Source organism: Ochotona princeps, chromosome 7 (genome assembly GCF_030435755.1).
Source record: "Ochotona princeps isolate mOchPri1 chromosome 7, mOchPri1.hap1, whole genome shotgun sequence".
Taxonomy (NCBI): Eukaryota; Metazoa; Chordata; class Mammalia; order Lagomorpha; family Ochotonidae; genus Ochotona; species Ochotona princeps.
In genome coordinates, this window is record NC_080838.1 from 62,499,984 (window position 1) to 62,513,280 (window position 13,297).

The 13,297-nt window shown below is 44.8% G+C and overlaps 1 protein-coding gene across 3 annotated transcripts in view; it reads left to right on the top strand.

The window, feature by feature from the left end:
* The window catches only part of RASGEF1B (RasGEF domain family member 1B), a 559,731-nt gene that overhangs the window by 514,582 nt on the left and 31,852 nt on the right, over window positions 1–13,297 (top strand). Inside the window, exon 1 of one of the 3 annotated variants that reach the window (XM_058667164.1) lies at window positions 8,916–9,102. The exons of the other annotated variants lie outside the window; for them this stretch is intronic. The gene's annotated coding sequence lies outside the window, so the exon portion shown is untranslated. Of the gene's footprint in view, window positions 1–8,915; window positions 9,103–13,297 lie in introns of those variants that run through there. 3 annotated transcript variants of the gene reach the window in all.

The window sequence follows — 13,297 nt, forward strand, 5'->3', positions numbered from 1 at the left end:
TTGTTTTGCTGTGTATTCTCAATCTAAAGATGGCATTGTGTCTGACAGTTTTATGGTAGGAACTGGGAAAGGGCTAGTACAAACTGCATCTATTTAGAGATGTTTTCAAAACAGTATGTCCTAGGTGAACTACTCTGGGGGGAAATGCAGCTGGTTAGTATTTTGGAAATTAGAAACTTGGAGTTTGATTATCCTTTGTAGCAGCCGAAGGATGGCTTTTTCATTTAGGAAAGCAGCATGTTTTTTTTTAACATGCTATGATTTCTTACAAAAACAAAACAAAACAATAAACAATAGTTAAGGCAAATAGTATATTTATCTGTGAAACTTCACCCAAATGCAGACATTTTATTTTGCTCTTCAATGTGAAATTTTTGCTTGAGAAGTATTAAATCTGTACTTTTGTGGCTGAAACGTTGGTGTTTCTTAGATGCTTTTTAATTATTTTTAAAATTTTATTTATTTATTTGAGAGGCAAAATTACAGAGAGAGAGGGAATGAGAGAGACAGATCTTCCATCCCCTAGTTCACTACCCAAATGACTTCAATTCCTGGAACTGAGTCAGTCCAAAGCCTAGTGCTTCATTCAGTATCACAGATGGGTGTGGGGGTCCAAGCATTAGGGCCATCTTCCATTGCTTGACAAGATGCATTAGCAAGCAGTTGGATGGGAAGTGGAGCCAGTGCTTATAAGAGATGCCAGTGTCGCCACAGGCATGCTATGCCACAACACTTGCCACTGGATAAACTCTTGCATCATTAAGTGAAAGTTTGGGTCAGAAAGCTTCTTGTCTCTTTTTCTCCCACCTCTTTGCAAACTCCAGCTGTACCAGCACCAGCCAGCCCTACCAGCAGCAGCCAGCCCCATACCTTCACTCCCTCCCTTCGCCTAGCCCCATCTTCAGATACCTCCCTGATGCTCACAGACATGGACAGGGAGGCCTAAGCGTATTCAATCCTCCTTGCCTTCAGTTCCTGGCCATTCTTCAGAGACAGCCCTTTGGAGACAATGATGCGGGTAATTGTAGATTCTGAAATTACCGCTGTTTAATTCCAGGCCCTAGAAACATTCATCATATGCTAATGGTGTTAGTCTGTGGGAGATTTGACTTTGAGGCTGGTTCAGTGAAGAAGCAAGCTTGTTTGTGTGTTAACTATGTGTCACAGTGCAGATCATTGTCATGGGGGCTCGTACACAATCACAACAGCAGCGAGAGGGGGGCTGAACTGATCAGCTATGCGAAAGGTGCAATGTTCTTTAATAAACTTTACATCACATGTATTATAATTCTGCACAGTGGGCCAAATACAATGCTCTGGCCTGTTGACTGGCAGTTACACTTTGTAAATGCAATTAAGCAGTGAACAGGAAAAAGTCCAACAAGAACCTGATCAGTGTCTATGCATGTTGTTACAAAAATGTGATCTTTACATGTAGAAGTATAAGGTAATCAGAATATAGCCATATGAAAATGTTCAGTTGATTGTAAACTTCTTTTTTGGAAGAATTTATAACATAAAAAGGTTATAAGCATAAAAAGGTGTGAACACAGGTATCCCCACCACTCATAAATAATAGTGTGTGCTTTTCTTTATAAAAAATCAAAGCGGAGAGTCCCCTTGCCTTCCAGTCCTGGTCTCACCTCTGCTTCTCTGCTTCTCCAGTGACAATCCACTAAACTCTATGATCTGTTCAATTAATTTTTGTACTAGAATACATTGAGCATTATGCTTTTCTGTAACCGTCTCTAAGCATCCTATCCAGAAATGTTGGCTCTGCTGCTGAAAGAATAATTATCCGTGTGTCAGAATAAATGCACAACTTATAAGTTTAAACGTCACAGAATCATCCAGAAATCATAATGCTTTAGAGAAGTGCTCTAATACTTTTTTTAAAAGGCATTATAGTCTTGTAAAAAGAATCAACTGTTTGATTACCTAAAAGGGAAAACATTTTAGGTACAGGCTTTCATAACAATGCTAGTTGGAGAAGTCTTGTGATCAGCCTAATTTTCTGAATACACTTTACAAAGCTGATTAATGATCCAGAACCACACGGACCTTAATGACAGGCAACCAAATCATTCACTATGTAACTACCCCAAATACTGTAATAAGATAATAAATGGCTTTAGCAACAATTGGAAGATTCCAGTAAAAGGCATTGGCAATATTTGAAGAATTCTTCTTTATCATTTTTTCAAGAGGTATGAAAGTGAAAATATTTGCCATTTATACCTGAAAACAAACTGTTCTGTCCTTTCAGAGTGAGTCCACAGACTCATCTCTGCAGACACAATCAGGATGTAAAGGCATCAGCTCTTGAGGCTCAGTACGGGGACTTCTTGAAATGTGTAACTTTATTGTCTCCTTAGCTTTGGATGTATCACTTCATCTCACTGGGATTCATTTTTTTTTTTTTCGTCAGAAATGCCTTGGTTGGTCGCACAGGGATATGGAAGTTAATAGGAATCATCATATGTATCTCTCCCAGCTTTAAAATGTTATCCTAATATTTATTTTCTCTTCTCTGTGTTCTGGGACATAGATTATTCACTAGTCAAAACAGAGGGAAACCTCTAGCAAATAATCAGACTTTATGTTAAAAGTCAAGAACCTGAAATCTAAAGAAAAAATCGCCTTCATTTGTGATAAGATTATCTTATTCAGAAAAAAAAGAAAGAAAACTGCCAGTGAGGGAGATTACAGAGAAGTATGTTCATGTACACTATTCACTAAGAAGCTGTTATCAAATGAATATCTAAGTAAATTTGTGTTAAATAGTATCTACTCAAAACACTGACACATCGAATCTAAATAATGTATGTTATCAGATTATTAACTATTTTTCAAGGTAGAAAAGATAGGTCGTTTTGCAGTATATAACTAGCAGACAGAATGACGGTCCCCTGGACTTGTGATCTGATAAAATTATATTATTTCTCAGTTATCAGTATTCTTGCTGAGAATGTTGCAAATAATTACTTTATATGAATCAATAAGAATTGGCAGAATAAAAAACAATGTTTATTAAAGGAAAAAATAGTGAAGTTGTTTTTTTCACAATCCTGTCTCAAAAGAAAGATAGTGATTTTTGTTCCCATTTTTGCAAGGACTTGAAAAACCCACTCTATGTGTTATGGAATTTCCCACGCAGTTGTCACATTCTTTTATACAGCTTTAGCATCTGGAAGACAGAAAGTGATAGTGATCAAGAATCATATGAACATGTGAAAGAGATTTCCTGAAATTATTTTTTCTAGTCAACTCCTTTTATTTAGGAGTATCTGCTTAGTGAGTTTAATCGAGTGGCTGTTTATAATCTATTTAGTGATCCCAGTAAAGAAACAAATATACCTTCTCTAATGACGGCTGCCAGGACTGAATGGCCCTCACACATCCAGTGGCCTCCCTAAATGAGACAGCGGATGTGGAAGAACAGTGTCAACAATCACAAACATTGGAGGCTGTTGCTGCAGTGGCCCTTCCAAGGCTGACTCAGTTGTTGGTTTCATGACAAAATACCTTCCTTCCAAGTGGCAGGTTCATTTTACAGTCAAGAAAGGATTGATAACATTGGACATGAACTCAGGATCTTAAATACCTCGGGTTTTATGTCCTACCTTGGTTATGCCTTTCATCAGATTCCAAGGATAGGAGTACGGAACACACACACACACACACACACACACACACACACACACACACACACGGCTGTGCAGTTCCAAAATGATTCCTAGCAAAGGACCAGTCAGAGATCTCTTCACTTGGTCTAAGGGCAGATGGAGATGAACCCAAGGCATACCAAGGAGCCTCCTTTCCCCTTGCTGTCTAGTATCACAGATAATAAGGACAAAGAAGTTATGGAAAAGTGTACACAGCAGCAGGTGGAAGATAAGGTTTTCTTTCAGTTCTGAAGCTGGACTGGTCTAAGCCTGCTGCAGGCCTTTGTATAGGAACTCACCTTTCCTTGGCAGCCATGTGAGAGAGAGACTTCCCAAAGCAGGCTCCCAAGGAGTCCTGTGGTTCTCCAATACCTTTGTCCTCTCTTCACTAACCTCTCACAGGGTTTTGTCTTCTCCCACCAGGGCAGAGTAACGGTAGAATAGTTACACTGTCTTCCCAGACTTTAAATCTTTTTTTTCTGTGAAATAGCAATTCCTTTTCTTCAACATAAAATAGCTTGGTATCTGTGTAGTATCCTAGGTATCATAAGTTATTTCCTACAAATCAAGAGAGAGAGAAAGAGGGAGAGATAAGTTGTGGGTTCAGAGAAGCTATGACAGTTTTTAAAATATATCATGGGACAAGTTAACAAGGTCCAAAGTTATTTTTAAAAGATTTACTTTATTTTTATTTTTATTTGAAAGGCAGAGTTACAGAGAGGAGAGACAGACAGAGAAAGAGCTCTCATCCACTGATTCACTCCCCAGGTGTCCAAAGCAGCTAGAGGTAAGCTGATCTGAAGGCAGGCGCCTCATTCAGGGGCTCTACACATACAGCAACCCAAACACGTGGGTCATCTGCTGCTGCTTTTGTTTCAGGCCATCAGCAGGCAGCTAGATCAGAAGAGGAGCAGCCAGGACATGAACCCACACCCATGTGGCATGCTGGTGCTACAGGTGGAAGCTTATTGTACTACCCCACAGCAACAGGTCCAGTACAAGTTATTTTAACATACTTTGCTTAGTAACGGTGAAAGGATTTTTTTTTCAAATTGCATCTGATTATTATTAATGTTTGAACTTTACCAAATTCTTACAAACCGTTGTCAACTTACAAGAGAGGAAATGTCCACTCTTACCAAAAATGGGTTTTTCTCCATGGCTTTGAAAACAAGGAGGCCTAGGCTGTGACTTAAACTCAATGATAGGTGGGGCCACCTATGCTTTTGTTTTCCCCAATTGACAAACTGCCCTGAGTTTCCCGTATCCTTGGACTGTTGGCTCCATAATTCAAGAGTGGCATGATGAAAATAAGTGAAATGGAAAATATAAGAATGTTCTTGTAGTTACGTTCTCATTTCATAAGGCCCTTGAAGAGCCAGAAAGAAGAAATTCAACATTACAAATGGTTGGCATTCTACTTGGGACATCTTTAATATTTTTTCTTACATTGAAGCTGTAAACTAGTCCTTCATAGCATTCCCTATTTAGTTCTATCTGCTATTCTGGCTTTCCATTCTTCTTTAATATGACACACTTTTCATGTTTTAATACAATTATGCTTTGAGAGATGTTTCACTTAAGATTCACATGTTTTAAAGACTGTCAATCACAAATGATGATATTAAACTTGTATCCATGAAAAAAGTAATAAGCATTTCTTTGAGATAAATAATAAACATTATTTTTGCAGGAAAACAGCTGACTTCTGGTTTAATTTAAATATACATATCTTCTGGTTTTAAACATTATTTCATAAATCTTACTGTAAATAAATCCATTTTATGGAGGGGAAAGACAGATGTATTGAACTCAGAGATATATGGCTTTAATTTATGATTTATTTAGCAAAGTGGTCCAACAAATTATTTGCCTCTAACGGATGTAATAGAGTCTCTTTCTGTCTTGGTGAGGATTAAAGTTAACGTAAGTCACAAATGCAGCACAGGTTGGTGCGACCCCAGCCTGGGAGAAAAAAGTGAATAGTAACAACACATATTGATGTGAGCAGATGTTCAAAAGCCTAGGCTGGAGGAAAAGCCAACGCGGAATGAGACCGATTGTTGTCACTGATCCTGCAAAGTGGACTGAAAGTTACCAGAGTGTGGTGAGAACTGGGTCTTACACAGGAAGTGCAAGACGGACATAAAGGAAAATGGTTTGAAGCTACCTTTGTCATGCTGGCCGCTCTAACCTGCACACTTTAGCTTACAGGAGGGTCAGAATACGAGATGTTGTGGAGCATAGAGCCTGTTGGCTGGTAAAAACGCAATATAGGAGCCTGGCGTTTAATCCTGGAGCGAAGTGTTCTCAACAGGGCAGTGTTTACACAATTTGACTGCAATGATGGAGCTACCCAACATTTACAGGGGCAGTGTCATCAAAAAACCATGAGAAGTCTGGACTGGGAAGAATCTTGTGGAGGTAGATTAAAAAGGGCAGATTAATAAGGACGTCAGTTGCGTGTTGACCAATCCAGAAGGATTAATTCACCTGTTCCTTCATTCAACTAATACATATTATGGAGTGCTTATTTACATGTTAGACACTATCCTAGGCACAAAAAAAGGCAGCAGGAAAACAGTACAATGACTGCAACAGCAATTCTGCTCTTAGAGAGCTCATATTCTAGTGGAGAGAGAAGAAACAACAGAAACACGCAGTGTGTTCAACACTGCTGAGTCCTAGGGCGTCAGCCCGAGCAATGCCGGGAGGGAAGGGCTGTTTGGAGCCAGGAGTTGTAGTTTCCAACAGGTAGGCCAGGAAAGGTTTGCCTTTGGGATAACATTTCTCTGTCTATTCTCTTTGAATCTTTCCAACACTCTGTGAGAAAGTTACTCTGATGGATTTGATGCTCTTTTCCAGGTGAATGAAGTGGGACCCAGAATCCTCCTGTGCCTTTTCTAAGGCTTCATAGAGGATGAAAGTCTGGGGTTCACAATGCTGGGCTGCTTAAATCACCATTGTCCTGGCAAGAGTGAAATGGAGTCCTCAAGGCTTCTTCTGGATAGGGAGCAGGACTGGGGTTTGGGAAAGTGCTGGATCCAAATAAACAAGACATACCCTTGTACATTTTGCAAATCTGAAATAAACATCTTCTATTTGGGGCAGAGGGCTTTAGGAAACAAAACTGGGGGAAAAAATCGAGTTGATGAGCATATCCAGAAGTTCATTGGGTATGTCAGCTATGTCTGTTAAGAGATCCTGGCGTAGTCCAACTCCTTCAAAATGTATTTATTCACTCGTTTCAAAGACAGAGGAAAGTCACTGATCTCCCATCTGCCAACTCACGCCTCTCCTGCTCGTAGTAGCCAAGGCTGGGTCAAGCTGAAGCCAGGAGCAGGAAATGCAATCTGGGTCCCCCAAGTGGGTCACAGGCCCAAGGACTTGAGCCATCATCTCCCAGGATTTTTACTCCATTCATGATACAGAAAGGAAGCTGAAGTCAGAAGCTGCACTAGCATTCAAACCTAGGCACTTGAATATGAATGGCAGCTGCCCCAAGAATTGTTTTAGCTGCTATGCTAAACATGCAGCCCATGTCAACTTTAACTTTCTAGGTACAATAATAGAAATTTCAGTGCTATGATAACTTGCCTGATATATACCTTGTTATTTTTTAGGATTTACTTATTTATATTTGAAAGGCAAATTTTATAGAGAGAAGGAAAGAAAGCCTTCTATCCAGTGGTTCACTTCCCCAAATGGCCATAATGGCCGGAGCTGAGCTGATCAGAAGCCAGGAGCCAGGAGCTTCTCCCATGTGGATGCAGGGTCCCAAAAGCTTAAGCTTTCATGTGGTGCTTTTCCAGATCACTAACAGAGAGCTGGATCAGAAGTGGAACAGCCATAACATTAAGCAATGTCCATATGGGATGCTGGTGCCTACAAGGAGAGGATTAACATGCTGCACCACCACGCCAGCCCCATATGTACTCTGTTTATTGCAGAATAAGGATGGAAAACTCATCTTGAAAAAAATGTCCAACCAGCACTGCCAGAGAGCTGAGCCGGGCCTGGCAAGCCTTCCCTCTAGCTCTGCCTAATTGTTACCTGCGCAGCTCTTTTGGTTCTGTGGCTTCCAGTTCCACCTGCAGAACAGCCACAGATAAGCAGTGGTTCAACTAGGACTGCATGAAGTGCTAAGCCAGGGGAGGTCCATTTACAGAACGAGAGAGGGAAGATGACTGAGTGGGAAAGTAAGAGGAGGCATATATGAAGGCCAGGAGGGCACCGAATCAGCCAAGAACAGTCAGGGTGAACTCTAAATTGGCTCTGTCCACCCCCCAGAAGCAGGAAGGATGGTAGAGCCCATGGGGCAGTTACAGGAGCTCCCTCATGCTAATTATAGCCCTTTAGGCCAGGTATGCACAGTGCTGTTTCATATAGGCATGGTTGCTTTATATATAATAAGAGGCTCAGAAAGTCTACTTTCCTTACTCAAGGTCACATGGCTGTCAAGAAAGAGAGGGAGAGAGCGAGCTCACCCTGTAAATGTTTCCCGTCTCTGTCTCTCTTGTTCCTTGTTTCCATTATTTCTTCCCTCAGCTTCCTTTCATGTATACAGGTGAGGTATTTAGGTTTCAGCTTTTTTTTTCCCCCTAAAATAGTTATCAAGTATCCAAGGATGGAGTTAAGTATGTGGTTCCCATGACAACACAGCCCTTTCTGGGGACTAGCTTCCCGCCTTGCCACCAGAATCACGTTTCAGTCTGGGTTTCCTTTGTGAAACTTCCCGCACTCGTCATTTTACGTTGTTTGTGTGGCTCTTGGCTTGCCATTTGTCCCTCGTCAGACTGTGGGCTTCATCCCTGGCAGCGCCCAAACTCCTTCGATCATCATCGCGCGCCCCAGCCTGGCGCACAATGCCTGGCACCCGCGCTCTCCAACAATATTTGCTGAGCCAATGCTCGGTCTTCTTCTGCTTTTTTTTTCCCCCGAAAGTTACACGGACTGTAACCTTCGGCTCATAACGATTAGCTCCAGAGATACTGTACAACGAGTCGGTATTTACAGATAAATGCACACACAAACACGCACACACACGCTCGCGCGCACACACACTACATACTACTTAGGGTCGCGGTGGCCTCCGCAGCGGGGGTGGGCCCCTGAGCCCTGAGCGCGGGAGTCCCCTGCCCACCGGGAGCCGCGGGCAGGTCCCGGGGAGGCAGGGGCGGCGGCAGCGTGGGCGGCTAGCCGCGCCGGGATTGGCCCGCGTGTGGTGGGGCGGGGCAGGACGTGGGGAGGCGGGCGCAGGAGTAGGGGGTGTGCGCCGCGGCCGCGGTCGTAGTTTCAGTATAAACAAGGAGCCCGGCCGGCCAAGGCGGAATTTTCACTCGTCTGTTTCCCGCGCTCCTGCGCTCCGAATCTTTGGATCGCATTTGTGGGCTTGCGGCAAACAGCCAGGAGGCGGAAGACCCGGCACCAACTGCGGGTAGGTGGTTTGCGGGCCCGGCTCTTCTATCGGCAGGGTCCCTGGAGACCCGGGAGCTGTGCGCCCGAAGTGCCGGGCTGTGGGACTGCGTCCTGCGGCCGGGTGCGCCCCGACGCGGCCGGAGATTGCCGTGCGGTCGAGCGCTGCGCCCTGCGCTAGCGAAACCCCGGGACAGCTGGAGATCCCCACGCCCGGCCTCCGCTGGCACCTGGAGCGGCCGCGGTCCCAACAGGTGCGAGGCTGAGACTCTGGGACCCCGGCTTGAACCGGCGTGGCTGATACCTTGAGGCGTGCTCCTGGTTCTCGCAGCCCATCCAAGGACTTCTGTTTTAAGATGTCGATGGTTTTCTGAGGTTTTGACTTGAGTTCTGGTCGCATTTCATCCTTAACCCAGCCTTCTTTTCCTGTGCACACCTGCGTTGCTTCCTTCTAATTCCCGGCTACCTTTTCCGTGTGTTTGTGAGTGTATAGGAGGTGGAAGGAGGATGTTGATTTCTTTGTTGGTGCCACAAAATGCGGAGTTTGACTTTCAGCAAAGGACAGACAAGCGAAGTCACTAGCCCTGACTTTGCTCCCCGGTTCGCCTGGCGCACTTGGGAGACACCGGGTCGCATTGCTTTTTGTCTCAGCTCACAGGAGTTCTTGCTTTGGGTCACCTGTCCGAGTGCTCGTGATAAGAGGTGGGGAGAGGAAGGTCTGTGGAAAAAAGCTAAACAGGGATCTGGGGTGTACTGTGTGTGCGCGCGTGCGTGTATTTAATACCCTTTGAGTATAGCCAACCACACTGGTTCAGGCGACGCCAACATAGATAGCCGAGTCTTATGACAGCGCGATGGTGAGGGGCTCCGTGGTGATGAACAGTCAGGGAGATAGTCTAGGCAGCGACTCTGCTCTGCCTTCAGATGGATTGGTCTTGGCCAGCAGGTCTGTGTGCAGGGAAGAATGCGCACACACGTTTACGTCTGTGTGTTTGGGCCCAGCGTGTCTCCAAGGAGCCCTTCGTCAGCAGCGCCGTGTGACGGTGGTCAGGAATTGCTGGTGTGGTGGATCTATATTTAGCTCTGAAGATCTCTCTTGGCCCAGGGGTGGAGGTGGGGGTGGGGAGTCAGGGGTGCGTCTCCAGGCAGGGTGCAGAAAGGGCAGGAGGTGAGGGATCAGGGAGGTGCCCTTCCATGACATCTGACCCAGTCAGACTCAGATGGGGTGAGTAATTATTCTTTGTCCCTGGAAACAGTAGCTGCAGCAGCTTGGCATGGGATGGCTGAACCTGAACTTCAAACAGGATTGGGCTGTGGTGGTCAGTCTCTGGGGGAAAAAAAAAAGGTTTACAATCCAGCCAAACATATTACTTGGTCAGAGATTTGGAACGAAATAGCTGCTCAGATGGGGTTTGCAGCACAGGTGGAATTGATGTCTAAAAAAAAGAAAGAAGCATAAAATGTGGGGCTGTTGAGATTAGTTTCAAGGCAAAGGACAGCTTGTTTGGTCCTACCATTACAGGTTATCTTATTTGGAAGGCGGGGGAGTTTGGGGGAGATGATGGGGAGTCAGGGAGGACCCAGCGCGCTTGTGGCAGGAAGCAGAGCTGGTGAGGGGGTCCCACCGGGTCTTGCCCTGGAGACCAGCCCCAGATCAACGGGTTTCTTGGAGAGCTTCATGTCCTGGGTGTCCATCTTGTCCTTGATTTGCCTCAGGATGACAGCATACTAAAGGCTGCTGGCCTGCGTCTCTCCGGTGGTCTCAAGTCCTCCATCCTCTGAGGGCTTCTCCCTTAGACCAGTTTCAACCTTGCTCGGTGTCATGTCATTTTTCTGCTACTCCCTGCCTGGGTGCTTTGTGGGGAGGTGCATCCCAGACAGCTTTATATCCCTCCCACCCCACCCCCAGCCCAGCACCTCGTCTGATATAACCTCCAGTGTATATAGCCCAGGAATTCTAAGTATTTATCATGACAGCATATATTCTTTTGATATTACTAACATTTCATTCTTGTCATCTACATCAACCCCTGGCTAACTGGGCACAAGAGACAGACAACAGGATGAAATGAGGTCGAGGGAGGCCCAGGCCCTTGCGTGTTAAATGAGATCTCACACTTGGAACAGAACTTGGTAGGATGGGCTTCACCAATTTCCAGTGCTTTGCTCAGGGACTGAACTCGGGAGCAACAGTTGATGGTCCTTACAAGGGTGCCCCACTGGGAGAAGCATCTGGAATCCCTGAAGTAGGGACTGACACTCCTGATTCTGATGCCACAAATAGCAAATGATGATACCCTTGTAATATGCTGGGCAGTCTTCAGGAGGCCAGCTGTGCTGTTGAAAATGCTGCTTGGCCTGTGTGAGACTGAATGAGGGAGTGTTAAATCCGGGTATTGCTTCCTCACCTCCTTTTATTATCCAGAACTATGATTGTACTTTTTGTGGTTTTTCTGGTAAAATCTACAAAATTTAGGTCCGAGTACGTCCTGGTTATTCTGAGCTGACAGCTGGCCCCGCCCAGGGCTGTAGATCCATTTCTATCCAGGGCATAAGAACTGACCTTCGTCAGTTGGGTCATCCTCTCCTGACACCTGCTAGCTTGCACAGCGGGCACTGGAACACCTAGTTCCCTTGGACCTCTACACCCTAACTGTTCTATTTTGTGTGTTGTCATGTCGTGAGCTTGCTCCTGAGAGCGGAGTGGATGCCTGGAGGCTGAGAGTTCTGCTGATAGGTCTTCCACTGCTGATAGGGCAATGGGGCAGTGAAAGCAAGGTGGGTAGAGTGAAATCATTGCTGATAGGGCAATGGGGCAGTGAAAGCAAGGTGGGTAGAGTGAAATCACTGCTGATAGGGCAATGGGGCAGTGAAAGCAAGGTGGGTAGAGTGAAATCATTGCTGATAGGGCAATGGGACAGTGAAAGCAAGGTGGGTAGAGTGAAATCATTGCTGATAGGGCAATGGGGCAGTGAAAGCAAGGTGGGTAGAGTGAAATCATTGCTGATAGGGCAATGGGACAGCGAAAGCAAGGTCGGTAGAGTGAAATTCCCTTGTGCTGGTAAAATCAGTAACAGTTTCTTAAAAAAAAAAAACGTGATTTATTTAAGGAAGGAGAGAGAAGACAGAGAGAGAGAGAGAGACCGACCTTCCACCTGCTGGTCCACTCTCCAGATACCTACAGCCACCCAGGCTGGACTAGTATGAAGCCAGGAGCCGGGGGGAGCAGGCTGGAGGGGCAGCACAGGGGCCGAAGCAGGTGCCCACCATCCTCTGCTGCCTTCCCAGGTACTGGGAAGATGCTGGACCAGAAAAGAATCAGCCTGGGCTCCAACCGTGCTCAGTGCCAGTCTATCAAATTGTTACTGTCTCTTCTGACAGTAACATCCAGTCAATGTTGCGTAGGTTTATAGTTTTATTCCACTTCAAGCGACGTCTGTATTTGGAAGCCATTCAGTTGGTTCTCCTTGTATTAGGAAACCCTGGGATGAAAGTCAGGTTCATAAGACAGGGAGAGTGCAAATTAGGGAGAAAGGAAGTGACTGTGGAGGGGGGAGTGGGAAGCATGGGTTTTCAAGAACTTGCAGCCAAAAAATGAAATTATGTCAGTAACCATGTTGCATAATAAGAATATTTTTGAAAACTTTTACCTTTTTTTTTTTTTGCCAAATACCCTCAGTAAATGGCAGAGTTTATTCCTGCTGAATTGAATTGGATGTCCAAAACTTCAAATCTTTTCATAAAGGATACTCATGGATGATATGCTATAAATTAGCTTGAGATCGCTCAGGTATAAATGATACCTCTGCCACTCATTTTGGCTATTTGTTGCGCAAACCACATGGGGATATTCAAATTTAAGTTTACTTTAATGAAACAGAATTTAGAATTCCGTTCCTCATGGGCACTGGTTCTGTGTTAAGTGCCCAGTCGTTACTCATGGCTGGAAGCTATCGTCCTGGACAGTGATGGAGAGGAACATTTCTGGGATTTCCATAAAGTCCTTTTTTTTGATGACTCTTGATTAGGCAGTGAGGGATTTGATAATCCAGATCAGCTTTATTCCTCTGGGAGTTCTTCTCCTAGGACACTGAAGACCTAAGAAGATAGGATGGATTGGCTTTCACTTGCAAAGCAACGAGCACTACTGCCCTTGCTCCATAAGCTGAGAACCTTGACACTGGTTTCTCAGTATCCTTTCCCAGAACTCTAGTAAC